The sequence below is a fragment of the Crocodylus porosus genome, unplaced genomic scaffold (assembly GCF_001723895.1).
Source record: "Crocodylus porosus isolate Cpor-Errol unplaced genomic scaffold, CroPor_comp1, whole genome shotgun sequence".
Taxonomy (NCBI): Eukaryota; Metazoa; Chordata; order Crocodylia; family Crocodylidae; genus Crocodylus; species Crocodylus porosus.
Window position 1 is genome coordinate 71,218,592 of NW_017728948.1, and position 11,118 is coordinate 71,229,709.

At 45.6% G+C, this 11,118-nt stretch overlaps 1 protein-coding gene across 1 annotated transcript in view; it reads right to left on the reverse strand.

Annotated features, from left to right (window-relative positions):
• The window catches only part of GRID2 (glutamate ionotropic receptor delta type subunit 2), a 1,453,399-nt gene that overhangs the window by 283,670 nt on the left and 1,158,611 nt on the right, over window positions 1-11,118 (reverse strand). The window lies entirely within an intron of this gene.

Here is an 11,118-nt window from a genome sequence, read left to right on the forward strand (position 1 = left end):
ACTAACTGAATGTGCAGCTAGGCCATGAGGGACTCCAAGCCACAGGGGCCAGCACCTGCTTCCAGCCCCACAGCTAACAGTCTTGCAGGTGCGGAGCTCACTGCAGGGAAAATGCTGCCCTGCTGCAAGCCTCTTTGGCCGTGGGGCTCACAGTGGGTTCAGTGTCTTTGGCTGCGGGGGTCACAGCAGGTGCAGGGGGAAGAATGCTGCTGCCGCTGACTCTCCTGAGCTGCGGGGCTCGCAGTGGCAGCAGCATTCCCCTGTGTTGCCCCTGCTGTGAGCCCCACAGCTGACATTGCTGCATGGCTGGCAGTGGTGGCAGTGGGGCAACACTGCAATGCCCCTCGTGAGGTGCAGGGCTTGCAGCAGGGCAGCTGCGGGGAACAATGCCACTGCTGTGAGCCTCTCACCTCAGGAAGCTTGCAGCAGGGATAACATGCTGCCTCTGCTGTGAGCCCCGCAGCCCAGTGCTCACAGCAGAGGCAGTGTGGGAAATTCTGCCCCTGCTATGGGGTTTGCTAAGCCCTGTCAACTGCAGGTCTCGTAGCTGCCAAAGCCAGAGCAGGGGGAGCCTGGGATTGTGATCCCATGCGTGTGTGGGACTATTATTACTCTGTACAACTCTGTGGTGAAGGTCAAATCTCAAAGGCAGGTTCAACTTCTGAAACAAGGACTTCAATTCATATCTTACTCTTTATATTTTTGATGTGTGAGTACAAGGTACAGAACAAAAACAGGAATTGTAAAGGTAGACCACCTGTCACTGCCATATCAATGAGTCAGTTGGCCACCTTAAGGTTTTTAAAAATCATCCTACATATTCAAGGGAAGATCCAAAGGGGTTGGAGTGGTGTGATTGATTCCCCTTTTTAGACCACGCTGTCATGGGAGCAGCAGCTCTTCCTCTTCACTACCCTCCATGCTCAGTGGTATGTTTTCTCCCTTTCCCTCCCCCCACCTGATGCTGCCACTGTCCCCAGCTAACTCAGGGCAGACGATGCTCCAAAGATGTTCCTGCCCCACTCCATTTGGGCTGTGTTAGAAGCCAGGCTCAGCCAAGGACTGCAGCAATGGTGGCAGGTGGATTCCTCCTCCTTGTTATTCCCATACTCTGTTTTAAAAATCTTGGCTCCACCTATGTACACATTTATGTATTTAATGCTGTGAAGCAGATGCCAAACTATCTTGTACCTAATAATGTTTTCCTGGAAGATAAATTTATTTTGATATCTTGTTCCTCAATATTTCTGGTAGGCCTTTCAATACCCAGTATTTCCTGTTTACAATTAACTTGAAGATGTGAAGAGCCACTCAAATGCAACCTTAGCACTTTCAGTTATTTAACTCTATAGTCTGTTGTCTTTCCAGTTTCTGTAAAATTATTCAATTGGACTAAGTCAACAAGCAATATATAGTCCTCAGTTCAATAAAATATACAATTTCTGTATGTAATATTGAACTGACGGAAAAAACCCCCAGATACGTGCTGCAATCCACCATTCTGTATCCACTTATTTTCCCCCTTGCTCCTGACTGCATTTTCAGATTAACTCAAGGCTAAATGCACATACGTCTGACTTGGTAATCATCATCATTTTATATACAGTCTTCAGTACATTTTACTACCCTTTTGATGCAATGTTAAGTATTCTTCAGAAAATTTCTCCTGAATTTAGCATTGCTGCTGTAATATTTTAAATCAGGAATTGTCAAACTTTAATAGCATGGATTTTATCTTTTTAGAGACATTATGGTGTGGTCACCTCCTATACTATTTGTTATTGCATAGATCAAATCCCAACTCATTTCTGAGAAATAACATCTTTGTGATAAATTTAGCAACTATTTTTTAAAGTGATATTAAAAAGAATACTTAATGTACCCTGGCTGATTTGTAAATGCAAAACAGCAACTGAAAACAAAGAGGGGAAGCCAAAATTAGCAAGCAGTTTCTGGATTATATTTTGGGACTATTGTATTAACACAGTTATATCTTGCAACTTCCAAATAAGTTTGTTTTATTTTAAAACAAGCCTGAAGTTGTGTCAGATATTTCAAATGTAGCATATCTGTCAAACTCTGCAACCTGAAAGTATTTTGTCAAAGTAAGCTCAAACTCTGGCAAGGTTTCAGGGAGGAGGGGTGCAGAACACAGCTTGTGGCATGGGCCACTTGTGCAATTTAAGACAGAAAGAACTGTTTGGTTCCATAACGATGATGAAAGTTACTTTGATCAGGTTTAAATGAGATTGATTCAGAGATTTATAACTATACTGGCATTATTATGCCCCCCTGCAAAATAAAAACAGAGGGTGAAATCATACTTCATATAATGCAATAGAGAAGACTCTCAATCTCAATGGAGTCAGGATGTAACTCAAAAGACATCCAAAGAAAAATGTTATAATTTTTAAAATAACTTCCATACCAGTTATATCCAGGCAAGTGGGCTTGCTTTGGCATTGATGCATTATGTCACAACCAACCTGGTTAATGCAAGAGGTTAGCAGATCATTGGAGATGCTGGGAAACTTCTAGCACTACTTTCTGATAAACTTAAATTTTGGGACGCTGGTTCTAATGGGTTTTTTGCAACTTTCAGAATATTTTATGAAAAAAAGAACACAGTGGGTACAGGTTTGGTTTTGCTTGGGTTTTTTTAAAACCTAAAATAAATGCTTTGTACTTACTAGCTGATTTATGTACTTACACTCACGGTTCTCCAGTATTTAATCCAATCTTTTAATTCATGAAATCTCTCAAGAGAATCTTCTACTTATGATTGTTTAATCTACATCTAATCACCTCATCTTTTTCTAGTTTTTTAGAGATAAAACCTGTATGCACAAATGGGAGAACAATGAGGCAGGTGTTATTAGGTATGTCTGAGTAACTTTAAAAGATTCTTAAGTTAAAGATGATATTTATCCTGCTTACTATTTCACATACATTTCTGTTCCTTTATAACAGGGGTGGGCAAAATATGGCTCGCGGGCTGGATCTAGCCCATGGAGGAATTTTGTCTGGCCCATAGCAGGTTCCTCTGTCCTACCTGACCCAGGCACTGTCTGGCTGTGGCACATCCTGCCACTCCCTGGACACACAACAGGGCTGGGGCAGCTCCATGGCTGGGAGTACCTTTCTAGGCAGACCAGGTGGTGACAGGTTCTTCCATCTGCTGCAGCTGCTGGCCCCAGACCCACGGTACCAGTGGGGACCCATGGCACAGCCCCAACCCAGTCCACCCCATGCCTGCTCCAGAATCATCTGCTCACACTAAACATCAGCAGCAGCAGTAGTGCTGGCCAGGCAGAAATTTGCTCAGCACAGGGGAAAAGCAGCCCTTCTTCTTTACTACCTGGCACTTCTTGCTACAGCCACCCAGAGCCCATGCCAGGCTGCCCTGTGGCACCTTTGCATTGCCACCACTTCCCCACAATGCAGCTTAGAGGTGGCAGTGAAAGTGGTGGAGCCGCAGGGCATCCAGCAGGAAGTGCCAGGTAGCGGCAAAGGGAAGGGGCTGTTTTTCCCCCAGCGCAGAGCAACAGCTTTTGCCTGGCCAGCATTGAAGCTGGTGCTGCCCACCTGGTCTGCCTAGAAAGGCAGTTCAGCTGCAGAGCTGCTCCAGGCCTGTTGTGTGCTTACGGGGCAGCAGGATGTGCCACAGGTGAGCAGTGCAGAGCAGGCATAGCGCAGCCTGGGGTCAGGGCTATGGTGTGGGTTCCAGCTAGTCCGCTCCTGCTGGGGTGAATCTGGTGCAGGCGCGGGGTATGGCAGGGACTGTGCACTGTTGGCAGTGGTGGGGAAGCACTGTAGGACTTGCAGGCTCCAGCCTGTTGAGAGCTGCGGATGGGTGCTGGCCAGCTCAGGGGAGCACATGGAGCTCCCAGGCACACCCTACCACAACCACACCCTTCCCCCACATAAACACACAACTGCACACCCCACAAACACTGCACCCATCCACAACCTCCCCCACCTCCCACACACACATCCCTGTGCACCTCTGGGGGGGAGCCCTGCTCAATGCTACACACACACCCCATCACACAGACACTCACAACCCCCCCCCCACACCTCATACCCCCTCTCTCACAAACTGCCCCTACTCACCCCCACATACTCCTCCCCATGTATTGTGGATATAGGTTTGTAGGGGGTAGGGGGTATAAGAGTAAGACTTCATTTTGAGCTGTCATGCAATGACCTCTGTATGCATGATGGAAATGCACACAAAATCAGGACAACAATATTTTCAAAACAATAAAACTAAGATATATTATTGTGGATGTTGGATTTTTAGTATATAATTTGGTTTTTTTCCAGTTCCAAAAAGTTCCTGACATTAGGTTGAAAATATCACAGATCAGAATTTAAAGGGGAAAAAAAACAACACCAAAAGGACTTAAGACAGTGCTTCCCAAACTTTTCCTCAGCACGACCCCATTTATAACCCCATTTCCTCAACATGACCCCTCATCCCAACCCACAGGCCCCCAGGTGCCCCTCACTCCTGATCCACAGCCCCCTGGCCCTGCCAGTGTCCCTCACTCCTGACCTGCAGCCCCCTCATGCCCCAGGTACCCCAGAGCCAGGGCCCACAGCCCCCTGCCCCTCCCCACAGCAGTGACCCAGCTCCGGCTGCTGCCCAAGCAAAGTGTGAAGCCCAGTTCCTGCTCCTCATCTCCTCCTCTGCTGGATGCATGGTTGGAGCAGAGCATGTGGGGGGAAGGAAGGATGCAGGCTGGCTGTTGTGGGATTGGGGCTCCCTGCCCTACTGCCTTCCTCTTAGGGGCTCCATGGCTGAGCAGGTGCAACCTGCCATGAGAAGGAGTGCTGTGCCATGGTCACCAAGCTGAGGTGCCTCCTGCTTGCCCAGCAGCATTGGGGTTGCAACTCTGTGCCACCACACCTCACCTTGGCAGCTATGACAGTGTGGGGGTCCCTCTTGTGCTAGGTCCCAACCATTGGGCTGCAGACATGGCTCCCATGTGGCTCCAGCCCCAGTGCAGCCCTTGCCCTGCTGTGGGCAAAGAAATCTCATGACCCCAACCACTGATGTGAAACCATTTGGGGTTGCAACCCACAGTTTGGGAACCACTGACTTAAGGCATCTCCATAGCTTTGGTGGGAGTACATGGGCACACCTACACGTGCATTAATGAGCGGTAGTTATGGCACATTAAGTTTAGCACCTCTAATAACAGGTACTAACCCAATGTGCAGTAACCAGTGCTACTGTGCAATAGTGCGGGTGCACAGTCTTTTGTGACAGTAGCATGCAGTTTACTGAGTCTACTGTGCAGTAGCACAGCTTTTGCCATGACACAGTGTAACTTCTTGTGGCATTTTCTAGTATGTCTGGCTCTTATGGATCTTTCACGTCGTGCCACTTCTTTGGGAACCAGGTAGCTTGGTGTTGAATTATTAACCTTGGAAGGCTTTCAGAAACTCTCACCTGCCATGTATTCGATGGAAAATAAGTTTGTTATTGGGAGTAAGGCGTTATATCTCGCCTTCCCTGGGACCCTCCTCAATTCTGCTTGTCCACCTTCCCTATTCGGTAATGCTCGTTTGTGAGTTCTAAGCAGTGTAATATAACCATTTTGGCTCATTCATAATCATAGGCCTCTTCCCTGGGGATCACCTTATATGCCACTTGAGCTTTTTCTATAACCAGGGACCCTAGCTGGCTTGCTCACTGCAGCCGGTCCAACCCCATTTATAATGCCATTCATTCAAATAACTCTATATACACCTTCACATCATCTTCGTCATTTTATGCATACGGAAGGTGGTCCAATTTCACCACATCCATTCTTGCTGTTGCAGTACTTGCTGTTGTTGGACCTCTAATACTTAATAATGGCATGTAACGTCTGGCCCAACAACTTGACCTGGGGCATTAGATTTATCTCCCTTTTATATCAGCCTCCAGGGTTGCCCCTTCCTGGTTGTTCCCAGACAATGCTCCAATTTGTAGCTTCCTGTGGTGTTTGCTAGTACGTCTGACTCTTATGGATCTTTTGGGACTTGCCATCTCTTTGGGAACTGGACAGCTTGATGCTGTATTATTAACCTTGGAAGGTTTTCAGGGACTCTCACCTGCCATGTATTTGATGGAAAATAAGTTTGTTGTCAGGAATGGGACCCTCCTTAGTTCTGCTTGCCCATCTTCCTGATTTGGTAATACTCAGCTGTGAGTTCTAGGTGGTGTAATATAGCCATTTTGACTTGTTTATAATTGTAGGCCTCCTCCCCGGGGATCGCCCGATATGCTGCTTGAGCTTTTCCTATAACTAGTGTCCCTAGTGGTCCAATCAAGCCTGAAGGCATCTGGGATCCACAATTCTGCTTTAGATAAGTACCTTAGCTCTCACAGGCTTGCCTCAACCCCAGGTGCCCCTTCCTGGGGCAGCCACCACTGCCCCTCCCTGGAGCTCTCTTCTCCTCGGGGCTCTTCTGGCTCCACTTGAAGTCGCACTTCTGGTCTTCCCTGCTCCGATTCTGTCTGAGCTTTTATCCCTCCTTTGCATGTGGTGAACTGGCACCAGGATGCCACCATAAGGTGGGTCCATGCTGGGGCTAGAGCAGATCCCAGCTCTTCCTGGGCTTGCTGGTCTTTTTTTTCCTCTTTCACTGCTGCAGCATTTTCCCCCATCATGCTTTCACTGCTGTCAGACTTCCGGGTCTCGGTAGCATCCTGCCAGCTCGGGAGTTTTCCTTTCCAAAGTAAGTTTTCTCTCAGGGCATTGCCCGTACCACACACACTCACATGCAGTAGAATTAGTCTACTGTGCATTTAGCATCTCGTGTAGATATGCCCCTTATGTGTTTAAGTTTAACCTGTGGTTTATTGCTTGGATGGATCAGATCCATGGTGCTGAAGACCTATCAGGTCTGAACTTAAGTTTTTTAACCACAGATAAATATGTTTTTTAATGATATTTATAAACTCCGTGTTTGAAATATCTCAGAGAAGCATAGAAAGCGACAAGAAGTTCCCACTGATCTCAAGAACAAAATACTCACTGATGTCAAATCAAGCAAATACTTCATTCCACATGTTAAATGCACACCTATATAGATACACTTCTATTGATGACTGATGTTTTATTATGCCTAAAAGATCTTCACTGATTTCCAAAATATAATATTTTACCTGAAAGTTGAATGTGAAAATATTTGTTTTGTTTTATTTCACAGAACTACTGTCTCTGTCTGAATGATAATTTGCCTTAGATAATCTTAGTAGAATAAATTGGTTTACTTACTTTCATTTTTGTCAATATTAATATTTACCAAGTTTTCCTGGCTCTAATTTAAAGAACATTAATAATAGAGGGACTAAATCCTTTATTATTATTATTCAGGGAAGAGATCATTTAAAGCAGACTGGAGATGGTGATATTAGTAATAAGAGCAATATTGCCATTCTTGTACATTCTGTCTATATTATTCATCTCATTCTCAGTTTTCTGGCTTTTAAAAACTCTTTCCATTTCTTTTATATAGTGTATTAAGTTTTTAAACACCAAAAATAAGGCATTAGGTGCCTAATTTTAGGCACATTATTTGGAAAATATTGGCTTCTGAGATTTGGTGTGTAAAATTAAGTGAACATAAATTAATAGTGGATCACATTTTTGCAAGACTCGGACCACCATCTCTCTGACTAACCACACTAAGCCTTACTAATTATTAAATAGAAAAGGAAAATAAATATATCTCTAGTGCATATTTTTCTTATAAAGTGAGGCTCAATTGACAACACAACAGATAAATGAGTTTTCATGAACCACAATTTAAATATTACTGGATTTCCACTGGTTGCAGTTATGATTGGAAACACATTCCTTTAAAAACAAATGAACAAAAAACCCCAGAAAACCCACTGGCATCTGTATTCCAGCATCAATCAGTATATGACGGTTGTGGTGAGGAGACTAAATTTGCCATGTGATGCATTTTTTAACATTATGTGTCTTTTTTTTTTATCCCACCCTAATTACTAGCACAAGCAATTATTTTGTGTGTGAGCATATGCACCAGCTTCTAAGTTGCTAAATGTCATAATTCAATTGTTTGACAGAAGAATGCTCCCTGACTAACTAACTGAAATGATAGCCAAAAATAACATTACAGAAGCTGGGTAGGGTTGGGTGGGAGGACCAGGGGATCCAGGATACTAAATTGAATTTTTTTGATACAGAACATTCACTCAATGCTTCTATTGCAAGAAAATTATATTTTTCTCAATTTAAAAATTGTATCAAGCAAAGTATGAAGGCCAGCCATTGCTGCTGTGACGCTATTTTGATGAACATCTAAGTACAATATAACCTCATAAATCCGGATATCAAAAATCCAGAATTATCGAAATCTGGCACTTTTTAAAACTACACTCCACTGGGGACTTGTGGCAGCCAGTCCTGGAGCAGTGGAAGGGGAAGCTTGCACGTGGTGGTTGCCGCCGTCATCCACCACCCCGCACTGCCACTTTGTGTGCAGCCGCTGCTCCAGAAACAGCCACCACTACCCTACTCCTCCCACGACTCTGGGATCGGCTGCTGCTCTGGTTTAAAAAATCCAGAATTTTCACATTTTGACCAGTGCTCAGTGCCAAGCATGTTTGATTCTTGAGGTTATTCTGTAGCATCAAAGAATAATAATAATAATAATAAAGTAAATACAGCTTTGTCTCTTCATAGTTATTTATTCTATTACAAAAAAAAGCAACAGGTAAGAAGTACAATTTTCTCGAACAAGATAGACAACAGTAAAAGCAGGCTGAACTACAATATTGACAGTGACTTCTAGAAAGCTATATTTTAAACTGCCACAGGGTAAAACCCAAACAAAGAACAACAGGGAAGGAAATGTGTGTGCTAACTGAGGCCCTACTCCTCTTATATCAGTCCTAAGCCTAGATAAGCCTTTTTCTTTGAAAAGTAAGTCTTCCTTTCCAAGGAAGACAATAGAAACAAGTGAATAAAATGCAGCAAGAGAAGGGAGACCCCCCTGAATCTGTGAAGTTAATTATCTTTCAGGGACTTGAGCAGGTTTGAGTTACACTTAGGCACCTAATGGGTGAAACTGATTCTGAATATTCAGATTCTTCTTCAGATGACAGCATCTGATGAAGTGAGCTCAGGCTCATGAAAGTTTATGCTATATATTTCTGGTTTAATTAGTCTGTAAGGTGCAAATCTACCATAGCTTCTGCCAATCCATCTTGGCCACGGACAAATCTTCAGCAAGATTTGAGTACAAAGGTGACTTAAAGCAGTCTTTCTACTTCCCCATACTGGATAGAATGGGTTGAGCCAGTACCACCACTGTGAATGGCCCAAGAGACGATGCATCCTTTGCAGAAGCCTTGTCAAAGTTTCTTTCCCCAGGCCAACCCCGCAACTTGAGAAGCCAGTGGGAAGAACAGCACAGAAATCTTTATGCTGGCTCTCTGTCACCAATGTTTCCTCTGATTCTGGTATAACCTTCACTTGATCAACAGAGAGGCTTTGTTCCAACAGTGTGATGCCAGGTGGACATAAAACAAAGGAGAATTTGGCCCTGAAAACTATAGTTTCATAGTAGGTAGGGTAGGAAGGGACCTGAGCAGATCATCAAGTCTGTCCCCCTGCCCTGGGCAGGAAAGGATGCTGGGGTCAAATGACCCCAGCTAAGTGATTTGTCTAGCCTCTTTTTGAAGACCCCCAGGGTAGGAGCAAGCATCACTTCCCTTGGAAGTTGGTTCCAGATCCAAATGACTGTGAAGAAGTGCCTCCTGATGTCTAGCCTGAATCTACTCTCGGTCGACTTATGGCTGTTCTTCCTCGTTACTCCTGGCAGTGCTCGGGGGAACAGGAATTCCCCTTAGCCTGCTGGTCCCCCTTGGCCTGTTTGTACATGGCCACCAGATCCCCTCTCAGCCTTCTCTTGTGGAGGATGAACAGGTTCAGTTCCCATAGCCTCCACTCATAGGGCCTGCCTTGCTGCCCCCTGATCATGCAAGTGGCCTCCTCTGGACCCTCTCGATGCTGTCCACATCCCTCCTGAATGGCGGCACCCAGAACTGGATGCAGTACTCCAACTGTGGCCTGAACAGTGTTGCACAGAGGGGGAGGATCACCCCCTTGGACCTGCCTGTGATGCATCTGTGGATGCATGACAAGGTGCAGTTAGCCTTCCCTGTCCCCACACTGGCAGCCCATGTTCATTTTGGAATCAATAATGACTCCAAGATCCTTTTCTGCCTCTCTGCTGAGAAGGGAGTTCCCCAGCCTGTGGGTATGCTGCTGGTTCTTCCTCCCCAGGTGCAGCACCTTGCACTTGTTAATATTGAATCCCATCCTGTTCTCATCTGCCCACCCCTGTAATCTGTCTAGATCTAGTTGCAGCCTGTCCCTCTCCTCCAGCATACAAACTTCTCCCCACATCTTAGTGTCATCCACAAATTTGAACAAGGTGCTTTTCACCCCTTTCTCCTAGTCACCAATGAAGATGTTGAACAGTGCAGGCTCGAGGACCGAGCCCTGGGGGACCCCACTGCCCACATCCCTCTATGTCGAAAAAGATCCATCCACCATCACGCTCTGGGTGTGGCCCTCCAGCCAATTTGCGACCCATCTGACTTTGTAGGCATCGACAGTCACCTAATTTCTTAATGAGAAGGGGGTAAGAGACAGTGTCAAAGGCCTTCCTAAAGTCCAGGAAGACTACATCCAGTGCAACACCTGCATCCAAGGATGGTGTGACCTGGTTGTAGGAGGCCACCAGGTTGGTCTGACAGAACTTGCCCCGAATGAACCCATGTTGGTTTCCCCTAAGCAGGTTCTCCCCTGCTGGCTTCTTGCAGATATGCTTCTGGATAATTTTCTCAAAGACCTTCCCCAGGACTGAGGTAAGACTAATGGGTCTGTAGTTTCCTGTGTCCTCCTTCCTCCCTCTCTTGAAAATGGGGACCACATTGGCCCTTTTCCTGTCTTCTGGTACCTTGCCAGAGCACCATGAGTGCTTGTAAAGCCATGCCAGGGGTCATAGTTTCATAGTTTGTAGGGTCGGAAGGGACCTGAGCAGATCATCTAGTCCGACCCCCTGCCATGGCAGGAAAGAGTA